The sequence below is a fragment of the Pleurodeles waltl genome, chromosome 1_1, assembly GCF_031143425.1.
Source record: "Pleurodeles waltl isolate 20211129_DDA chromosome 1_1, aPleWal1.hap1.20221129, whole genome shotgun sequence".
Taxonomy (NCBI): domain Eukaryota; kingdom Metazoa; phylum Chordata; class Amphibia; order Caudata; family Salamandridae; genus Pleurodeles; species Pleurodeles waltl.
In genome coordinates, this window is record NC_090436.1 from 937215256 (window position 1) to 937234257 (window position 19002).

The 19002-nt window shown below is 48.4% G+C and overlaps 1 long non-coding RNA gene across 1 annotated transcript in view; it reads right to left on the bottom strand.

Annotated features, from left to right (window-relative positions):
- Positions 1-3741: 3741 nt before the first annotated feature.
- The window catches only part of LOC138285314 (uncharacterized), a 61125-nt gene continuing 45864 nt past the window's right edge, over positions 3742-19002 (bottom strand). The window contains exon 3 of the long non-coding RNA XR_011201568.1: positions 3742-3941. This is a non-coding gene — a long non-coding RNA (uncharacterized lncRNA). The remainder of the gene's footprint in view (positions 3942-19002) is intronic.

Genomic DNA, 19002 nt, shown 5'->3' on the forward strand with positions numbered 1-19002 from the left:
GTGGACACATCAAAATTATCAAAAACAAAACTACCTGTTTTTGCGGGGGGCACCTGCGTTTTTGGACCTTGGCTCAGCAGCCATCTCTGGAAACCCACCATACCCAGACATTTCTGAAAACTAGACACCCTAGGGAGTCCAGAGAGGTGTGACTTGCGTGGACCCCCCAATGTTTTCTTACCCAGAATCCTCAGCAAACCTCAAATTTAGCTAAAAAATCTAATTGTTCCCACATTTCTGTGTAGGATCACCGCACTGGGACAAATTTCCTACCACCCAACCTTCCCCTCAGTCTCCCAGTAAAAATGATACCTCACTTGTGTAGGTGGGCCAAGTGCTTGTGACAGGGAAGAGCCAAAAACGTATCGAAATTGAGGGGGAACCAAAGCGGGTCCAAAAGGGCAGTTTGAAAAAAAAACATTTTTAGGCTGACAAGTGCAGCAGAATTTTTATCGGTATAGATGAGACAATGCTGGGTGGTAGGAATTTTGTGGATTCCTGCAGAGAAGGTTCCATCACAAAAATGTGGGAAAATGTGTGATTTCCAGCAAAGTTGGAGGTTTGCGGGCGTTGTGGGTAAGAAAATGGTGCGGGGTGCATGTGAAGCACACCACCCTGGAATCACCCAGATGTTTAGTTTTCAGATGTGTCTAGGTCTTGTGGATTTTTCTACATGGCAGCGTCCCAAAGTCCATAAAGTGCAGCCTTCACTATTCCAAGTGGGACGATTTTGAGAGTTAGTCAAGCTCTCATGGCCCAAATGTAAAACCAAAACCCAAAATAATCAACTGTCCTCTTGCTTGCCATGGGATAAGATGTTTTAGTGTGCGGGGGAGAGCTGAAAGACTGTTACCCCCTTCAGTTGGGGTGGAGGCATAACCAGGCCCATACTGGTTGGTAGCCACCACCCCACTATTTTTTTTTTTTAATACCCTGGCATCTAGTAGACTTTCTGCCCCCCGGGTGTGGGTCAGGGGTAATTGTCCCATCTTCCCACTGGTGGGCAGAACAACTTTGGCCCCATTTATTTGGGGTTGGGGTATGGCCATACCCCCACCCTCTTATTTTGGAGAAAAAAAATCTTCCCTGGTCTCTGGTGGGCTTTCTGCCCCCCTTGGGGCCAGATGGGCATTCCAAAAATAGGCCAATCTGCCCCCAAGGGGAGGCAGATATGGCCAACAGTAATGTGCCCCCATGGGGAGCGACCCTTACCCAAGGGGCTGGCCCCCCAAACAAAACATACCCACCAATCCCTGGTGCCTAAGTGGTTTCTGCCCCCAAGAAGAGCAGAAATGGCCCAAAATAAATTTGCCACCCCAGTAGAGCGACTCTTGCCTAAGGGGTCGCTCCCCTCGTGCGAAAGTGGCGCAAAAAAAATCCCAGGTGCCTAGTGGTTTCTGCCCCCCTTGGGGGCAGATCGGCCTAATAAAAATAGGCCGATCTCGCCCCAAGGGGTGCAGAAATGGCCTAAAATAAATCCCCCCCGGGGTCGCTCCCCTTGCGTGAAATTGATGCGAAACAATAAAGATCCCTGGTGTCTAGTGGTTTCTGCCCCCCTTGGGGGCAGATTGTCCTAAAAAAAAATGTCCGATTTGCCCCGAAGGGGGACAGAAATGGCCTAAATACAATTTGCCCTCCAGGGGAGCAACCCTTGATTAAGGGGTTGCTCCCCATACATAAAAAACAAAATTAACATAAACAAAAATATATCCCTGGTGTCTAGGGGTTTCTGTCCCCACTAGGGGCAGAGCGGCCTAATTATAATAGGCCAATATGCCCCTAGGGGGGGCAGAAAATGCCTAAAAATATTTTGCCCCCCTGGGGAGCAACCCTTGCCCAAGGAGCCGCTCCCCTTATGCGCAAGTATAAAACAAAATCCCTGGTGTCTAGTGATTTCTGCCCCCATTGGGGGCAGATTGGCCTTATAAAAATATGCCAACCTGCTTCCAAGGGGCGCAGAAATGGCCTAAATATAATTGCCCCCTAGGGGAGCGATCCTTGCTTAAGTGGGGGCAGAAAAGGCCTTGAAAAAAATTGCCCCAAGGGGTCACTCCCCTTATGCCAATTTCTGTTTATAAATAAACCCTGGTGTCTAGTGGGCATTTCAGCAGCCAGATCGCTTCATGATCTGGCTTCTGAAATGGTCTGAGAGACTTCAAAGGGAAGGAAACTCCTTTCCTTCCCTTTAAAGCCTCTCAGGCTCCCATCACATGACCGGAAGCTGAGCTTCCAGTGCAATGGGGTTATGGCCTCTGATGAGATCGCGCCCTGATGTCATCAGACGTCACTGGGGGGACTCGGGGGGCTCGGGGGCCGGGGGTGGAAGGGGAAGGGCCTCCTCTTCCATCCCTGCCTTGGGGGAGTAGGAGGGAAGCCCACGGAGGGAGCGCTAGCGCTCCTTCCGAGCTCATGTGCGAGGACGTAATGGTTAGACACCAAACTTGAGCTGTCCACCTGCTCCAATTGAAAGTTATCAGTTATTAAATGTAATAAGGTAACTCACTGTTATCCTATTGAAGATGTAGACCTTGTAGTATGAAGAGCAAATTTAGGAGTTTTTCACTTCCAGGACATGTAAAACTTAAAAGTGCATGTCTAACCTTTTAAATAGACTGCACCCTGCCGTCTGTGCTGTGCAGGGCCTACCCTCGGGGTGACGTATATGCATTAAAAAGGAAGGTTTGGGCCTGGGAAACAGTTTATTTTGCAAGGTCGAAATGGCAGTTTAAAAGTGCACATAAAAGCTGCAACAACAGGCCTGAGACAGTTGTAAAGGGCTTCTTAAGTTGGTGCCACAATGAGTGCTGTAGGCCCACTAGTACTTTTTAATTTACAGGCTCCGAGCAGATGCAGTACTACTTTACTAAGGACTTACAAGTAAATTAAATAGGCCAACTGAGTGCAAGCCAATTCTACTATGTTTTAAGGCAACAGCACAAGCACTTTAGCTCTAGTTAGCAGAGGTAAAGTGTGAAGAGTCCTAAAAGCCAACAAAACTGTGTTCAGAAAACAGGAGGGTGAAGGCAAAATTGTTGGTGATGACCCTGCAGACAGGGCAAAGTCCAACACAGGTCATCACCTGAAGCACCATTTGTCCATCCCACAGCTCTCTCTCTAACAGGACAACAGTGCTCTTGGGAACAACTTCGAAGATGTACTCTTCCAAGCCCTCAATGACAGCAAGTCCATTACCATATATAGCAATGTCTGCCCCCACAACTATTTTTAATGCAGCAAAAGTTGAAGTAAAAAGGTGCATGTTATTTATAGCGCACTCCTCTGGAGGATTTCCTTTCCTATGAAATCTCATACAACCCTGAGTGCTGTCCACCCATCTAATTTTGCAGTAGCCTTTTGTTTCTTTGGTGGCTGTTTTGCATGAGTGAGTGACAGTACTTTTGTAGTGCGGACCTGTTACAGTATTGAGTAAAGAGATGGAAAAGTCAGTAGCCAGAAGTCAGCAATAGCCCCAGTCTGTAATAATGGCTTAGTAGATCCAGACATCAAGAACTCCTTCTTCAAGGGCAGAGCAATGGGAATCCCTGTATATAATTCTCTGTAAGAGTACTGTTCTCCAAAGTTAATGACTTCAGTCATACATTTGTTGCCCCTTTCTTCTCCTTTGGGAATAGCGATACTCTCCTTAATGCCTCCACATAACAGAGGTTGAAATAGCTGAAAAGAAGCACAAATATATTTTCTATCAACAAAAAATTGTAACATGCTTAAACATTTTAAGGCTCGTCTTTATTAAAGTGGCCGGCGACTTCTGGCACAGAGTCATGCTAACCCCAGAATGTTTCTGGCTTTATGCTGTCCAGATCCTGAACACTTGATGATCCATTGCAGTACTGGGACACGAGAAAGGTTCTTGGAATGTTCTGGATGGAGGTGGTGGCACGCGACAAATGCTTTAAGCTATTGCACTCTCTTCCCCATCTCTGAAAAAATGAAAGACATATTATTTGAAGGCTTGTGCATTTTGCGTTCTTTCAGCACTTGTGCGTTTTTGGATATTATTGCACAGTCGTTCACTATATCTTTCTTTAGAGTAGTGTTTTTTACCCTTTTGACTTCCGTGGAGCCCTACTTAATCATTGCTAGAGCCTGGGGACCACCACTAATTTATTACTGGAACCTGGGGAATCCCACTGACTCATTACTGAAAGCCAAGGACCCCAACATAAGCATTTTCAATGAGGCCCTGGGGGGACTGCTGAGCGGAGCAAGGTCCCCCCCCCTGGGATTGTTTGGGGAGGGTGGTACAGTCCAGGGCAGCATGGGCTATTTTTGAGCTTTTAGGTGGGCGTCGGGAGGGGATTTATATGGGGGGCCATTTTGCACAGGCCACCATTTTGTCAGTAGGTGACACAGTGGCCGGTAGTGGTAGGTGCAGATGGAAAGTTTTTGGGTAGAGATCGTTGCTTAGTGGGTTCAGCAGCTGTAGAGGTTTTTTCCATAGCGTTTTGTCTTGATTGTTATACCTTTAAAAAAAAGAAAATTGGCAGAGAATAGTTTTGTTGGCGCTGCTCTTGAGGGAGCTCTGGAGTATTACCTGTATTCGTTGCATTCTTCGTGTGGCGGCAGTCGGCCAGCGGTCTCATGGCTGAGGACAAAGCTCGGCAAGTGCTTTTGTTGTTGGGGGAGGCCAGGCTCGGAAATCTGCAGGCGGAGTTGCAGCGGCGGTATGGGCGTGTTCGCCCCCGTGCCAGGAGAAGATCTGCGTTGCTCAGGTGAAAAAAAGGGGGCAGGGGTGGAGGAAGGATCGGGGTTTCGTGAGGGGAGGGCAGGCAGGTGCTGTGAAGCCTGCCAGATCGCCTATGAAGGTGCGGCGGCACACATATGCTGTGGGGACAGCCACCGGGGTGGAGACCGAGATAAGGTGCTGCGCACGCCCTCAGGCACGCGATCGGTCAAGTCTGTGGGCGGTGCTCTGTTGGAAGTTCCAAGCACAGCCCTAAAGGAATTGAAGGAAGAGAAGGTAGGGCCTGAAGGGCCCAAAAAGGGAGTGAGTTCTCATGGGCAGGCTTGCGGGGTTCTGGGGAGGAAAGGGGGGCCAGTAAGAAACGACTTGGAGGCGTCGCTGAGGGCAGCCCCGCACGTCATGCTGCAAGGAACGCATGACAATGCAGAGACTCTGCATTCAAGAGATCATAAAAAGGGGGAAGGGAGGCAAAGGGAGCAAGGCTGTCACAGCGCTGATTTTCGTAGCGGAGAGTTGGGAGGGGCAGGGGAAGGTAGTATGGAAGTAGGGTCTGCTTAAGGGGAAGGTGAAGACGGTCGTGTACCGGTTTGCCGGAAGTGGCCTACGATGCTGATATGGAGTGAGTCTGACAGTGAGGGCGGTGTGGGGATGAGGTTGATGAAGGTGATTGTTTGGGACGTGCGTTGCCGCCTATGCAGGTAAAGCCGCCAGGGCGTGTTTATGGTCAGCAGGAGCAGTTTTTTTGGGGGGCAAGAGCGGTTAATCAGGGAATAGGATATCAGAAGGTAGTGAGGGAGTGTGTCGTGGGGAGGGGGCGTTTCAAGTAGGGTAATCTCACACGGTTTAGGAGTTAGTTCTCAACCTGGCACATTGGACCTTTTCTGGCAGGAAGAGGCAGGGACGAGTGGCGGTTACCCAGGCGGGCAGTTTGCGGCTCCGCGGCTCTGGGCAGAAGAGAAGGCAGGCCCCAGTGCGGGCAGCCGGATGGCATCACCGGAGGATTGGATTTCAGAGAACACGGTCAAAGACGCTCTTCGGGGAAGGTGGGATGATCGGGGCTGGGTAGCAGTGTCTTGGCACGGCAGCAGGTGGCACAGCGCCGCGGGTGGCACCTGCAACACATGGTGAAAGCGGTGTATGTTGTGGATGCAGGAGTGCCAACAAATGGTGAGGCGTCAGTGACGTCGGCTAAGGTGGAGGATAAGTCAGAGCAGCGGGCTGCTAAGGGGACAAAATTGCCAAACATGGGCACGGCCAAGCTGTTGGGAGCTCATTTGATGCAGTCTACAAAAGAAACGATTTGGAAAGGTGAGTATGTAGAGATTTTGAAGCTATTACACCCGGAGGTCCGATCGAAGGAGGGATCGAAGGAGGAAGAACATGAGTTGGCAAAGAGGCCTAAGGTACCAGTGAATATAGAGAACTGGATGGCTGCCTTTTTAATTTTTGCAAGTGCGTATTGCGAGCAACACCCTGATAGGTCGGTGGCGCTTTTTAAGTACATGGACATGATCCGGAATGCGCAGATCAATTACGGAGGGTACGAGTGGCTTCAATATGATGAGGAATTTACGGTAAGGATGGCAGTGGACCCAGAGGTACAGTGGGATGAGATAGACGCGGACCTATGGCAACATACCATGGGTCCAGCAACATTCGGGAAGACCATATTTACGGCTAGTGGACTTCCCATCACTTATCAGCCCTTTCGGGAGCGCCCTACCTAAGGGGTGGGGGCGGCGGGAAAAGGACAGTCAGGTCAAACTACCAGCACTTGCGTTGGAGCGTGTTGGGACTACAATAAAGGAGCGTGCACTCGGGAATATTGCAAGTTCCGACGTGAGTGTTCTAATTGTGTGGGACGCCATGCCCTTGTGCACTGTTATGGGCAGCCTAATCAGTTGGGGGAGGAGCAACACAGGGACCTCCCCAGGGACAGGTCAACGTGGTGGGACAGCCTACTGGTTCCGGAGAACAGTGCTTTAGACAGGGCTTTGCAGGAAAAAGCATGTACTTCATTTAAGGATGATCGCTTGAGTTTTTGGTTGCACGGATATGACAGACGATAAGACGCTGACAAGTTGATTCAAGGTTTTACGCATGGTTTCCATTTGGGATACACGGCTGGCCCTTTCACAGTTTGGCCGATGCAGAATTTGATTGTCTCTACGATTGGTGTTGTCCCCAAAAAGGAAACAGGCCAATTTTGGTTAATCCAACACCTATCCTGGCCTGAAGGCTTCTCAGTAAATGATTTTATATCGGTGGAACTGACAAGAGTCTCCTATGCGTCTGTTGACGTGGTGGTTGAAAGGGTGGAATCTATGGGGCCCTGCGCATTCATGGCTAAGACGGACATAAAATCGGCCTTCTGCTTGTTGCCGGTGCACCCCCTTGACTTTGAGTTACTTGGTATACAGTTTCAGGGGAAGTGGTATGTAGACAAGGCGCTCCCAATGGGGTGTTCTATCTCTTGATTTCTCTTTGAATGTTTCAGTACTTGCCTGCAATGGATTTTTACGAGGGTCACGGGGCACAGACACGTGACCCATTACCTCGACTATTTTTTCCTTTGTGGCACCACGGGATTCACCAAGGTGCGCGGAGATTCTACAGCAATTCCAAGCAGTGATGGGGGACCTAGGTGTGCCCTTGGCCCCCGAAAAGACCATGGGGCCCTGTACGGCTTTTACATTTTTGGGGATTGAGCTAGATACGGTGAGCAGGATGGCGTGCCTCCCTGACTTGAAAAAGGTTCGGATGTTGCAGACCATTTACGCTATGTTGGGAAAGAGTAAGGTGACAGTGAGCGAAGTGCAGGTGTTGCTGGGCCATCTCAATTTTGCCTGTAGGGTGGTGAGAGCTGGACGGACCTTTTGCAGATGGCTGCGACTGTCTTTAGCGGGGCTTTTCCTTCCTCATCATCAAGTTAGGCTCAAGGCAGCTGTACGGGAAGTTTTGCGCATGTGGTGTCTCTTTCTGGAGTCTTTCAACGGCATTCCATTGCAGGCATGGCGCGAGTATGAGTGGGATGTGCAGATTTTTTCGGATGCCGCAGGGGCTCATGGCTTTGGACTGTATTGGCAAGGACTTTGGTGCGCAGAACATTGACCAGCAGCTTGGATGAATGGAGGGCGCAGTATAGCGTTTCTCGAGTTGTTTCCTCTGGTGGTGGCAGTATGTTTGTGGGGACATGTGCTGCAGCACAAACGTGTACTGTTTCGGGTGGATAATCTAGCGGTGGTGCAGATGGTTAACAGGCAGTCGGCCAGGGACACTCAGGTTTTACAGCTGCTTCGAGTGTTTGTTTTGCAGTGTTTGCGACAGGATATTCTATTTAGGGTGCGACATGTGCCTGGTGTGGACAGTAACATTGCGGACGCTTTGTCTCATTCACATTGGGAGAGATTCCATGGGTTAGTCTCAGGTGTGCTCCTGACCAGAACAAGAATGCCGGACGGGATGTGGAGCACAGGAACGACAGGATGCTTCGATTGGTGCTGAATTAATTTGCGCCCTCCACCCGACGTACCTATATGGGATCATGGCAGGAGTTTTTGAGATCGGGAGCTCGGAGGAGGGTTGTGCATGCTGACAGGGTGGAGGATGTGGTTCGGTTCATAATAGACTTAATTGCTCGGGGACAGTCCAGGGTGAATATAGCCAGTAAGATGGCGGCGCTGGGGTTTATGGGTAAGCTCTTCTGGGGATATCACCCATCGGTGGGGGAATTGAGACAGAGAATTCTTGGGGGTTGGGCAAAAGAGAGAGGTAAGAGAGAGAGAGTGAGACAGCCTCTGTCGGTGAGTTTGTTGAAGGGTCTGTTGAGGAGCATGGGTGTGGTGTGTGTGAGCGAGCGAGAGGCTTCATTGTTCAAAACATTCATGTTGTGGATGTTTTTGGGGCCTTTCATGTTTCTGAATTATTGGGTACGGGGCACAAAGCTGCCATTTCATGGGGGAATGTTTCCTTATATAGGGCAGGTGTCACGATTAGGCTGCAGTCTTCCAAAACAGATCAAGTAGGGAGAGGGCTAGATGTTAGGTTGCGTCGGTACCCGGTGGCTACCATTTGCCCTTTAGTGCTGGTTAAGCAGTGGCGTCAGCACACTATGGGGGTTATTCTAACTTTGGAGGAGGTGTTAATCCGTCCCAAAAGTGATGGAAAAGTGACGGATTTACCACCAGCCGTATTACGAGTCCATTATATCCTATGGAACTCGTAATACGGCTGGTGGTATATCTGTCACTTTACCGTCACTTTTGGGACGGATTAACACTCCTCCAAAGTTAGAATAACCCCCTATGTCTCGGGAAGAAGCGGTTTTTCGCCATGAGGATGGCAAAGTGGTCACAGCATACCAGCTTTTAGCGGTCATGAGGAAGGGTTTGGCCATGTTGGAACAGGACGGGGAGCAATTTGGTACCCATTCTTTTAGGATTGGGGCGGCTACAGAAGCAGGAAGAAGGGGGTGGGGTAGGGCAAATCTCATGGGGTTGGAGAGGTGGAAGCCAGATAGTTTTAAAAGATATGTGCAGTCGGGGCAGATTGGTTTTTACGAAATATAATATTTGTGTTTTTTCCTTACAGGTGTGGTACATGGTCCAGAAGTAGCTTTCATTTCAATTTGGGTGGTGAGACATTCTTTTATCAAATGGGCACACAGACAAGCGTGCAGAACTGCCATTAAAGAGAACCTGGGTTTGGACAGGAACCGCTACCATGTGCGTTGGGATGCGAAAGGAAGCTTAAGGTGGAGCGAGTTATTATCTCGTCTGCGTAATTTAACGGTTCGGGGGTTTTGTCCTGACATTTTTCTTGTGCATGCGAGGGAGAATGATCTTGTTAAAACAACAGGACTGGATTTAATGAAAAGCATGAAGAGGGACTTAGAGGAGATATGTAGTATGTGGCGGGGGTGCCATGTGGTCCTTACAGGTTTCGTACCGCGTCGGGTGTGGCGGGGGCAAAGAAGCCCAGCGCCATTGAGAGGGCAAGAAGTAAGTTAAATAAAGAGATGAGGAGTTTCTGTGCGGATCGGGGTCTCACTTCCATGGAGCACAAGGATTTACGGTTCGAGGACGTAGAATTCTTCAGGGGTGACGGAGTACATTTGTATGTTGTGGGGATGGAACTTTACTTACTGCATATAAAGGAGACGTTGAAAACAATGCTTCACAAAATTTGATGAGGCAGTCGGGGGCCAGAAAAGCAGGGCTACCTGGCTTTTCTGGTGGCGACAGTGAGACTTACATGACAAAACAAAATACGTATGGACAGCGAATCTGACAGGACCCTAGCAGTTATTGAGTTATTGAAAGGGGGACAACAAACGCACTAGACGGACAGGAAGGTAGGCTGACATTAACAGTTATGACACTGGGCAGGGACAATTGTCAGGTTGCATTAAAGAATGTATAAGGTCAACAAATGGATTTGACAAAGAAAGCAAGAACGGACAAATACATCTGGGCAAGGAGAAAAGGAAAGGGGAGGGGGAGGGCAGGATAGGGGAAGTGGGGAGGACTTTGGATAGGTGATGTTGATGTTTAGTGAGGTTTTAGTTTTGTAAGGCAAAGGCCAAGGTTTGTTATTTCCAATAAAGCACCCTTTTCCACACTCAGCAACGGTGTCATGTTTCCGTGCCCTCTTCCCCAATGAGGACCTGGGGTGGATTGCCGAGCGGAGTGAGGTTTCCACCCCCGGATTGTTTGGGGAGGGTGGTACGGCCCAGGGCAGCGTGGGCTATTTTGGGGCTTTTAGGTGGGTGTCGGGAGGGGATATATATAGAGGGCCATTTTGTACCGGCCGCCATTTTGTCAGTAGGTGACACAGTGGCTGGTAGTGGTAGGTGCAGGTGGAAACATTTTTCCCTCCCGCTCCCCCACCCACTCCCCTTTTTTCTTCCCCTTTTCAGTGGTTTGGTCTTATTGTTCGGAAGAGCTAGTGGGGTTTTGGCCCGGGGCAGAACGGGTGCACAGGGTAATGGATGTATGTTGTCGCTGGAAGCAGGTGCTGGCGCGACAGTGAGACTTACATGACAAAACTAAATACGTCCGGATAGCGAATCTGACAGGACCCTAGAAGTTATTGAGTTATTGAAAGGGGGACAACAGGCGGACAGAAAGGTAGGCTGACATTAACAGTTATGACACTGGGCAGGGACGATTGTCAGGTTGCATTAAAGAATGGATAAGGTCAATAAATGGGTTTGACAAAGAACGCAGGAACGGACAAATACATCTGGGCAAGGAGAAAAGGAAAGGGGAGGGGGGAGGACTTTGGATAGGTGATGTTGATGATTAGTGAGGTTTTTGTTTTGTAAGGCAAAGGCCAGGGTTTGTTATTTGTAAGTGCACCTGTTTCCAATAAAGCGACCTTTTCAACACTCAGCAACGGTGTCATGTTTCCGTGCCCTCTTCCCCAATGGTTTGAATTGCAAAACAATATACAACAAAATACAGAAACAAACATTCATTTGACAAATGCACCAATGATGAAATATATTGTTTAATTCATAAACAAATATAAATCAAAATTTTAATGGAAACGTTGGAGCTTTTCTGAAGTCAATTGGGGACACTCATCTTCCATACTATATTCTGTATGATGCAATGCTGCTGCTTCTACCAATCAGGATACCATCTATATTTTTGGCCCCCAATTTTAAATTCCTTCGCATTTTATGTTTTACATTTTTCAGTTGTTCATTTTGCTTCTTTATGTATATGTACTTTATTCATCTGTTAATATTATTTAATTTTCTATGCAGCCATGCCCCCCCCCTCACCCCAACCGAATAGGCTTTGCGGAACCCCAGGAGTCCCCAGACTACAGGTTAGGAATCACTGCTTTAGAGCATTTATTTCAATATAGCTTTTGTCAGAAACGTCATCTTGTGATGACATCCACTCCACTGCTGGAGAAAGAAAGCCTGACACAGCCTGTCAAAACAACTACTTCCTACACACACATATATTAAGTTGACCAAAATATGTATTAACATCTCAGCACATCCGGCCACACGACCAATTAGCGAGTATTTAGGGGGCTTCTAGTGCCGATCTGAGCAGCTACCTGGCCTTTTCCACCAGTTGCCCACTTCTGTCACGGTCGTATCCCGCCCAGGCCACAGGGAAACGCAACTGACAGGCCAGGAGCGGTCGCACAATGAGTTAAAATTCTGCAGAGTAGCCAGATGAAATGTCTTTCGGTGGAAAGTTCACAGCGCACTACTGAGTTTTGTCACCTCAGTGAAACCTAAAGTAGGTTCGTCCTGAAGCCTGATACTTCCTGTGGGACCTGCCTCGTGGCTTCCGTTGGGAACGCGATATGGCGGCAAGTCGTATTCCACATGTAAGTGAGGTCACGGGCCTTAGTTCCGGCGGCAGCAGCAGCCCCACGCTGACGGGGGAGTTCATTGAGGCCTCAGTTATATACCCTTCTGGCCTTTCAACAGCTAATTAATCTTTGCGCGCGCCTGATGTGTGTACATATAACTACTGAATATGGTATAAATGTCTGCACAGTTGCACTTCAAAACCTTACGTTTTTACACAGAAGGTCTCAGTCGTGCTGCAGAACGGCTGCGGGTTGGCCAAGGAATAGCTATTCAGTAAGGATGTCACGGCCCCTAAGGCAAACAAAGGAATTGGACCCCTTGGGGTAGTGGCTGCTGAGTGTCCCTACCCAGGGTATCAGCTGCACTTTTGCCATGCCACGATACCGGCGGATTGTCGATATTAATCATGTAGAATGTTGATGTTTACTCAGCACGATGTACGACATCTCCTTCATCCATCCTTGTCATTAAACTAACAATATCATCGACTGCATATAATTAGAGATGCTTAAGCAATGAAAAAATAATATGAGGAAAACGTAGAGTCAGAAATAATGTTACATAATTGACCAGAAAGCTAAATATTCACGGAATAAGTTAAAGTTAAATAGATATATAATGATGTAACAGAAATGAGCATAGCCAAATATTGATGTACTAAATTAAAGTTACATAGATACACAGCAGTATAAATAATCATTGAATGAAGCATACGTACATGTTTATGTAAAGGAACCAAAGATGTATAGCCCTTATTCCAAGTTGGTCGGTGTTTTCTGACCCTTGCGAAAACCCCTGTTTGCTCAGGGGTTGATTTCCGAGTTGGATGGTGTTTATCACATCCAGTAGCTAGTGGGTGTGTTAAATACCTCACTCACCCTTCTCTAAATTTCAGCAGGCCAAACCTACCCTACTTTAACAAGGGAAAAGTGTATGGCATTTACTATACCGTGTGGATAAATAACATACCCCACCGCATCATTTTTTTATCGGGTGCAAAAATTAGTATATGTTCCTCTGACCAACGTGGAATCAGGGCTGTAGCGCTTAAATATTGACGAATAAATGGAAGTTGTTCAAATACACAGCTGAAGATTACACATATATGCAGCTGCATGAATATTTACAAATTATAAAAATGGCCTCATTACATTGCTGCATTACATTCACAGAATTAATTAAACCTTTTTTAGACAGACAGCTGCAAAAATGTTAATGGAATGAAAGCTATGTATAAGTTTCATAACAATTAATGGAATGGTTAATAGACGAGAGAAGAACTCATATATAGACACTGATTCCTAAGTATTGATGGAATGAATGAAGGTTGCATAGGTAAGTAGCTGTATCATTGGACGAGGGAAAGTTAGTTATGCACATAAATATTGTCTCCATGCTATCTGTCTATCTATCTATCTGTCTATCAATCTTCCTGTAGGAAATAAATACACAGCAGAATGAATGTTGATGGAATGAATGAAGATCACAAAGATATAATTTTACATAGATACTGATTGAATGAATGATGCTTACACATATACACAACTGCATAAGTATTAATGGGATGAATGAAAATAATGGAAACATGAAGCTGCATAAATATTGTTGTACTGAATGAAGACAACATAAACATTTACATTAATGCCAATAGAATGAAGGTTGTAGATACAACAGTCTGTGGCATACCACCACCACCACCACCTGCCACACAACCATTTGTTAACTTCAACTGTTACTGACAACGTTTTAGCAGTTCAGCCTGGCCATTCCAAAGGGATAGCAAAGAAGAGAGGTCTGAGAGGGCAGGGAAATACCAAGAGCGGAATGGGAAGGAAGCAAGTAAATTACAACACATATCCCTTTGGGAGAACAGAAGAGTATCAAAGCTGTAGGATGGTGTGAGATAGAGGAACAAGGATTGAAAAACAATAATACATAAGACCGAGGATTTATACAACATCTCCATGCCGAAGTGACACATAGAGTTACTGGGAAGTCTGGGAACATCCTCGGAGAGCTCATAATGGCATAGACATTATAAAAAGGTCCTATACCAAGCTGTCATGTGGCATTCCCATGTAGATCTGTGACCATCTTTGGGAAGCTCATTCTGGACATTAATATGTCTTGGGCATCCAGGAACAACAACAGTCTGGCATTATCAATCTCTACTTTAGACCTGTTCATTGTTTTTTTTTTGTCCTCATACACCTCAGATTCTTAGCCCACTCCATACTGTATTCCGGTGCATCGTCTCATACGTGGAGGTGGCTGATTCCAGGGTGCCAGAACCTCTCTCACTAGTATCCTGGAGTAGAGTGGTGATTAATCATTGGACCAGGACACGAACCTAATAGTTCAAAACAATTCACAGTTTACCCTTAAAGTTTCTTCCATTCCATCAGCAGGGACCACATTTTTTCCTTCTTTTCTCTGGAAGTTCCCACTAACATGTCTAATTTCGCTACTCGAAAAAGCTCATTTAGCCAGTCTTTATGTGAGGGGGGCCTGTTGAGACCCAATGCCGACAGATTTCTCTCCTGGCCAGCAATATTTCATAAAACACTACCATCTTCACCATCCTACTCTTTATTCCCCCATCTTCTGGTAGACTGAAAATTATTAAAGGGAGGGTCGCCAAGACTTCTTGTTTTAGTATACTTGAAATTGTTTTGCAGACTTCTTCCCTACAGCAGAGAACAACTTGGCAATCCTTGAACATATGGACATCATACGCACTCAGCAATCCACATTTTGGACTGCTCACCATTCCCTCCTTCCTCTTCTTTGAGAGTTTAAAGGAGGAGTAATAGGCTCTGTGCAATGTGAAGAGGTGGTTCCTCCTCAGAGTAGCAGGCCTTACCGTACTGAACAACATACGCATGGATGATTGCCATCTGTCTTGTAATCGTTCCAACAGCGATGGTGTAAGGAAATGCCTCCTTGGCATGGTTACCCCCTGACTTTTTGCCTTTGCTGATGCTATGTTTTGAATTGAAAGTGTGCTGAGGCCTGCTAACCAGGCCCCAGCACCAGTGTTCTTTCCCTAACCTGTACTTTTGATTCCACAATTGGCACACCCTGGCATCCAGGTAAGTCCCTTGTAACTGGTACCCCTGGTACCAAGGGCCCTGATGCCAGGGAAGGTCTCTAAGGGCTGCAGCATATCTTATGCCACCCTGAGGACCCCTCACTCAGCACAGACACACTGCTTGCCAGCTTGTGTGTGCTGGTGAGAACAAAACGAGTAAGTCGACATGGCACTCCCCTCAGGGTGCCATGCCAACCTCACACTGCCTATGCAGTATAGATAAGTCACCCCTCTAGTAGGCCTTACAGCCCTAAGGCAGGGTGCACTATACCATAGGTGAGGGCACCAGTGCATGAGTACTGTGCCCCTACAGTGTCTAAGCCAAACCTTAGACATTGTAAGTGCAGGGTAGCCATAAGAGTATATGGTCTGGGAGTCTGTCAAACACGGACTCCACAGCACCATAATGGCTACACTGAAAACTGGGAAGTTTGGTATCAAACTTCTCAGCACAATAAATGCACACTGATGCCAGTGTACATTTTATTGTGAAATACACCCCAGAGGGCACCTTAGAGGTGCCCCCTGAAACCTTAACCGACTATCTGTGTAGGCTGACTGGTTCCAGCAGCCTGCCACAACGAAGACATGTTGCTGGCCCCATGGGGAGAGTGCCTTTGTCACTCTGAGGCCAGTAACAAAGCCTGCACTGGGTGGACATGCTATCACCTCCCCCAGGCAGGAGCTGTAACACCTGGCGGTGAGCCTCAAAGGCTTACCCCCTTTGTTCCAGCACCGCAGGGCACTCCAGCTAGTGGAGTTGCCCGCCCCCTCCGGCCACGGCCCCACTTTTGGCGGCAAGGCCGGAGGAGATAATGAGAATAACAAGGAGGAGTCACTGGCCAGTCAGGACAACCCCTAAGGTGTCCTGAGCTGAAGTGACTCTAACTTTTAGAAATCCTCCATCTTGCAGATGGAGGATTCCCCCAATAGGGATAGGAATGTGACCCCCTCCCCTTGGGAGGAGGCACAAAGAGGGTGTACCCACCCTCTGGGCTAGTAGCCATTGGCTACTAACCCCCCAGATCTAAACACGCCCTTAAATTTAGTATTTAAGGGCTTCCCTGAACCTAAGAATTTAGATTCCTGAAACTACAAGAAGAAGAGGACTGCTGAGCTGAAAAACCCCTGCAGAAGAAGAACAGAAGACACCAACTGCTTTGGCCCCAGTCCTACCGGCCTATCTCCTGCCTTCCAAAGAAACCTGCTCCAGCGACGCTTTCCAAAGGACCAGTGACCTCTGAATCCTCAGAGGACTGCCCTGCTTCAAGAAAGACAAGAAACTCCAGAGGACAGCAGCCCTGCTCCAAAAAGACTGCAACTTTGTTTCAAGGGAGCAGATTTAAAGACCCCTGCAACTCCCCGCAAGAAGCGTGAGATGTGCAACACTGCACCCGGCGACCCCGACTCGACTGGTGGAGAACCAACACCTCAGGGAGGACCCTCCGGCAACTCCAAGACCGTGAGTAACCAAAGTTGTCCCCCCTGACCCTCCACAGCGACGCCTGCAGAGGGAATCCCGAGGCTCCCCCTGACCGCGACTGCCTGAACTCTAATTTCCCGATGGCTGGAAAAGACCCTGCACCCGCAGCCCCCAGCACCTGAAGGATCGGAACTCCAGGGCAGGAGTGACCCCCAGGAGGCCCTCTCCCTTGTCCAGGTGGTGGCTACCCCGAGGAGCCCCCCCCTTGCCTGCCTGCATCGCTGAAGAGACCCCTTGGTCTCTCATAGGAAACTATTGAAAACCCGACACGTGTTTACACACTGCACCCGGCCGCCCCTGCGCTGCTGAGGTTGTACTTTCTGTGTGGACTTGTGTCCCCCCGCGGTGCCCTGCCAAACCCCCCCGGTCTGCCCTCCAAAGACGCGGGTACTTACCTGCTGGCAGACTGGAACCGGGGCACCCCCTTCTCTCCATTGAAGCCTATGTGTTTTGGGCACCTCTTTGAACTCTGCACCTGACCGGCCCTGAGCTGCTGGTGTGGTGACTTTGGGGTTGCTCTGAACCCCCAACGGTGGGCTACCTTGGACCCCAATCTCAACCCCGTAGGTGGTTTACTTACCTGCTAAAACTAACAATACTTTACCTCCCCCAGGAACTGTGAAAATTGCACTGTATCCACTTTTAAAACAGCTATTTGTGTTGTATGTGAAAAGTATATATGGTACTGTAATTATTCAAAGTTCCTAAAGTACTTACCTGCAATACCTTTCAAATGAGATATTACATGTAGAATTTTAACCGGTGGTTCTTAAAATAAACTAAGAAAAGATATTTTTCTATAACAAAACCTATTGGCTGGATTTGTCTCTGAGTGTGTGTTCCTCATTTATTGCCTGTGTGTATGTACAACAAATGCTTAACACTACTCCTTTGATAAGCCTACTGCTCGACCACACTACCACAAAATAGAGCATTAGTATTATCTCTTTTTGCCACTATCTTACCTCTAAGGGGAACCCTTGGACTCTGTGCATACTATTCCTTACTTTGAAATAGTGCATACAGAGCCAACTTCCTACATTGGTGGATCAGCGGTGGGGTACAAGACTTTGCATTTGCTGGACTACTCAGCCAATACCTGATCACACGACAAATTCCAAAAATTGTCATTAGAAATTGATTTTTGCAATTTGAACTATTTTTCTAAATTCTTAAAAGACCTGCTAGGGCCTTGTGTTAGATCCTGTTTAGCATTTTTTTTAGAGTTTAAAAGTTTGTGAAAGTTTGAATTAGAACCTAGAACTAGTTTTAGATTCTTAAAAAGTACTCCAACTTTTAGAAACATAGGGGGTCATTCTGACCCCGGCGGTCTTAGACCGCCGGGGCCAGGGTCGGCGGGAGCACCGCCGACAGGCCGGCGGTGCCCCGCAGGGCATTCTGACCGCGGCGGTAAATCCGCGGTCAGACCGGCAACACTGGTGGTCTCCCGCCAGTGTACCGCCGCCCGTTTGAATCCTCCAAGGCGGCGCAGCTAGCTGCGCCGCCGAGGGGATTCCGACCCCCCTACCGCCATCCAGTTCCCGGCGGTCCGCCTGCCGGGAACCGGATGGTGGTAGGGGGGGTCGTGGGGCCCCTGGGGGCCCCTGCAGTGCCCATGCCACTGGCATGGGCACTGCAGGGGCCCCCGTAAGAGGGCCCCTACGAGTATTTCACTGTCTGCTTGGCAGACAGTGAAATACGCGACGGGTGCAACAGCACCCGTCGCACCTTCCCACTCCGCCGGCTCGATTACGAGCCGGCTTCATCGTGGGAAGGACGGTTTCCCCTGGGCTGGCGGGCGGCCTTTTGGAGGCCGCCCGCCAGCCCAGGGGAAACCTCAAAATACCCACCGCGGTCTTCCGACCGCGGTACGGTATTTTGGCGGCTCCCGCCGGGCGCGCGGTGACCGCGCCCGGCGGGAGTCAGAATGACCCCCATAATGTCTAGTACAGATGTGAATGTGGTGAAACTCGACACCACACCTTACCTCCATCTTAAGATGAGGGAGCTAAGGTCACTCTGTAAAATAAAGAAAATAACAATGGGCCCCAGACCTTCCAAACTACAGCTCCAGGAGCTGTTGGCAGAGTTTGAAAAGGCCAACCCCTCTGAGGATGGCAACACAGAGGATGATGATAGTGACTTGGAGGGAGATTCCCCCCTACCAGTCCTATTTAGGGAGAACAGGGCCTCTCAAGCCCTGACTCCAAACATAATAGTCAGAGATGCTGCTTCCCTCACAGGAGGGACCAACATCTCTGAAATCACTGAGGATAACTCCAGTGAAGAGGACATCCAGTTAGCCAGGATGGCCAAAAGATTGGCTTTGGAAAGACAGATCCTAGCCATAGAAAGGGAAAGACAAGAGATGGGCCTAGGAC